This window comes from Arachis hypogaea, chromosome 16 (assembly GCF_003086295.3).
Source record: "Arachis hypogaea cultivar Tifrunner chromosome 16, arahy.Tifrunner.gnm2.J5K5, whole genome shotgun sequence".
NCBI lineage: Eukaryota > Viridiplantae > Streptophyta > Magnoliopsida > Fabales > Fabaceae > Arachis > Arachis hypogaea.
In genome coordinates this window covers 49,215,034-49,218,663 of record NC_092051.1, presented here as the reverse complement: position 1 = coordinate 49,218,663, position 3,630 = coordinate 49,215,034, and the positions used below count along the sequence as shown (strand labels likewise).

Here is a 3,630-nt window from a genome sequence, read left to right as displayed (position 1 = left end):
AGAACTCCCTTCTTCATAGGCGTCCCATTACTCACAGGATTCCTCTCAAAAGTGTACATGAACTGGTTATTAGCAACCATGTCAATGAGTTCTTGAGCTTCTGCAGGCGTTTTCTTTAGGTGTATGGATCCACCTGCAGAAGTATCCAATGACATCTTTGATAACTCAGATAAACCATCATAGAATATGTCCAGGATGGTCCATTCTGAAAGCATGTCAGAAGGACACTTTTTGGTCAGCTGTTTGTATCTTTCCCAAGCTTCATAGAGGGATTCACCTTCTTTTTGTCTGAAGTTTTGAACATCAGCTCTAAGCTTTCTTAGCTTTTGAGGAGGAAAGAACTTGGCTAAGAAAGCCGTGACCAGCTTATCCCAAGAGTTCAGGCTGTCTTTGGGTTGAGAGTCCAACCATATTCTAGCTCTGTCTCTTACAGCAAAAGGGAAAAGCATGAGCCTGTAGACTTTAGGATCTACTCCATTAGTCTTAACAGTATCACAGATCTGAAAGAATTCAGTTAAGAACTGAAAAGGATCTTCAGATGGAAGTCCATGAAACTTGCAGTTCTGCTGCATCAGAGAAACTAGCTAAGGTTTCAGCTCAAAATTGTTTGCTCCAATGGCAGGAATGGAGATGCTTCTTCCATGTAAATTGGAATTAGGTGCAGTGAAGTCACCAAGCATCCTCCTTGCATTATTATTATTTTTGGCTGCCATCTCCTCTTCCTGTTCGAAAATTTCTGAAAGGTGCTTGCTGGATTGTTGTAATTTAGCTTCTCTTAGTTTCCTTTTCAGAGTCTTTTCAGATTCTGGATCAGCTTCAACAAGAATGTTCTTGTCCTTGCTCCTGCATATGACAAAGAAGAGGGCACAGAAAAATAATAATAATAACAAGGATCCTTTATACCACAGTATAGAGGTCCTTATGTAAGTGGAAGAAAGGAAGGGGACAAAGAATGTAATGTAGTGAAAGAAACACAAGGGTGAGGAGAGCAGAGATGTGAGATAAATAGAAGTGTTAGTAGATGAATAAATAATTAGAAGAAGATGAGGGAGAAGGATTTTCGAAAATTATTTTTGAAAAAAGAGTTAGTGATTTTCGAAAATAGTTTTTGAAAAAGATTAGTAATTTTCGAAAATTAAAATCAAAAATTAAAATAATTAGTTAATTAAAAAGAAATTTTGAAAAAGAGGGAAGATATTTTCGAAAATTAGAGAGAGAGAGAGTTAGTTAGGTAGTTTTGAAAAAGATAAGAAACAAACAAAAGGTTAGTTAGTTAGTTGAAACAAATTTTGAAAATCAATTTTTGAAAAGATAAGAAGATGAGAAGTTAGAAAAGATATTTTAAAATCAAATTTTGAAAAAGATAAGATAAAAAGATATTTTGAAAAGATATGATTGAAATTTGTTTTGAAAAAGATTTGATTTTTAAAATCACAATTAATGACTTGATTCACAAGAAATCACAAGATGTGATTTTAAAACTCAAAGTTTGAATCTTTCTTAACAAGCAAGTAACAAACTTGAAATTTTTGAATCAAAACATTAATTGATGATGTTATTTTCGAAAATATGATGTAAAATTAAGAAAAAGATTTTTGAAAAATATTTATGAAATTTTCGAAAATAACTAAGAAAAAATGAAAAAAGATTTGATTTTTTTTGAAAAAGATTAAGATTTTTGAATTGAAAATTTGATTTGACTCATAAAAACAACTGGATTTTAAAAATTTTTGAAAAAGTCAAATCTAATTTTCGAAATTTTAAGAGAGAAAAAGGGAAAGATATTTTTTTGATTTTTGAATTTTTATGATGAGAGAGAAAAACAAGAAAAATGATGCAATGCATGAAAGTTATGGATCAAAACAATGAATGCATGCAAGAATGCTATGAATGTCAAGATGAACACCAAGAACACTTTGAATGTCAAGATGAACATCAAGAACTTATTTTTGAAAAATTTTTTTAATGCAAAGAAAACAAGCAAGACACCAAACTTAGAATTTTTTAATGCTTAGACATAAAGAATTCAGGAATGCATATGAAAAACAAGAAAAGACACAAAACATGTGAATGCAAAGATCAAACAAGAAGACTTACCAAGAACAACTTGAAGATCATGAAGAACACTATGAATGCATGAATTTTCGAAAAAATGCAAGATGCACATGCAATTGACACCAAACTTATAACATGACTCAAGACTCAAACAAGAAACACAAAATATTTTTTATTTTTATGATTTTATGATTTTTTTTTTGTATTTTTTCGAAAATTATTTGAAAAACAAAAATAAGGATTCCAAAATTTTTAATATGAATTCCAGGAATCTTATACTCTAAAGCTCCAATCAAAGGGTCAGGCATGGCTTAATAGCCAGCCAAGCTTTAGTATGTAATTCAGACATGACACGTCTAACATGCCCTACAGTTATGGCTTTACAGCCAGCCAGGCTTCAACATGCTTTATGAAACACTAGAATTCATTTTTAAAAATTCTGAAGAAAAATATATTTTTGAAAACATTTTTATTTTAAAAATTTTTTTCGAAAACAAAGGAGAAATTTTTTTTTTGAAAGATTTTTGAAAATTTTTTGAAAATAAAACAAAAAGAAAATTACCTAATCTGAGCAACAAGATGAACCGTCAGTTGTCCAAACTCGAACAATCCCCGGCAACGGCGCCAAAAACTTGGTGCACGAAAATTACTTCACAATGTAATTTCGCACAACTAACCAGCAAGTGCACTGGGTCGTCCAAGTAATACCTTACGTGAGTAAGGGTCGAATCCCACGGAGATTGTTGGTATGAAGCAAGCTATGGTCACCTTGTAAATCTCAGTCAGGCGGATATAAAATAGTTATGTAGTTTTCGAAATTTAGTAATAAAAGAAGGATAGAAATACTTATGTAAATCATTGGTGAGAATTTCAGATAAGCGTATGGAGGTGCATTCGTTCCTCTGAACCTCCGCTTTCCTGCTGTCTTTATCCAATCAATCCTACTCCTTTCCATGGTTGGCTTTATGCAAGGGCATCACCGTTGTCAGTGGCTACATCCCCTCCTCTTGTGAAAATGGTCCAAGATGCCCTGTCACGGCACGGCTAATCATCTGAGGTTCCCGATCATGCTGGAATAGGATTCACCCTCCTTTTGCGTCTGTCACTACGCCCAGCACTCGCGAGTTTGAAGCTCGTCACAGTCATTCAATCATTGAATCCTACTCGGAATACCACAAACAAGGTTTAGACTTTCCGGATTCTCTTGAATTCCGCCATCATTCTAGCTCACACCACGAAGATTCCGATTAAGAGATCTAAGAGACACTCATTCAATCTAAGGTAGAACGGAGGTGGTTGTCAGGCACGCGTTCATAGGGAATGATGATGATTGTCACGTTCATCACATTCAGGTTGATGTGCGAATGAATATCTTAGAAGCGAAATAAGATGAATTGAATGGAAAACAGTAGTACTTTGCATTAATCTTTGAGGAACAGCAGAGCTCCACACCTTAATCTATGGAGTGTAGAAACTCTACCGTTGAAAATACATAAGTGAAAGGTCCAGGCATGGCCGAGAGGCCAGCCCTCAAACGTGATCTAAGATAGCATACAACTGATCAAACATGTCTAA

General features: G+C 34.1%; 1 non-coding gene across 1 annotated transcript; it reads left to right on the top strand.

Moving 5' to 3' along the window:
• Positions 1-209: 209 nt before the first annotated feature.
• Positions 210-317, top strand: LOC112761684 (small nucleolar RNA R71). The gene has a single exon (XR_003182067.1). It is a non-coding gene; the product is annotated as a small nucleolar RNA R71 (small nucleolar RNA).
• The last annotated feature ends 3,313 nt before the right edge of the window (positions 318-3,630 follow it).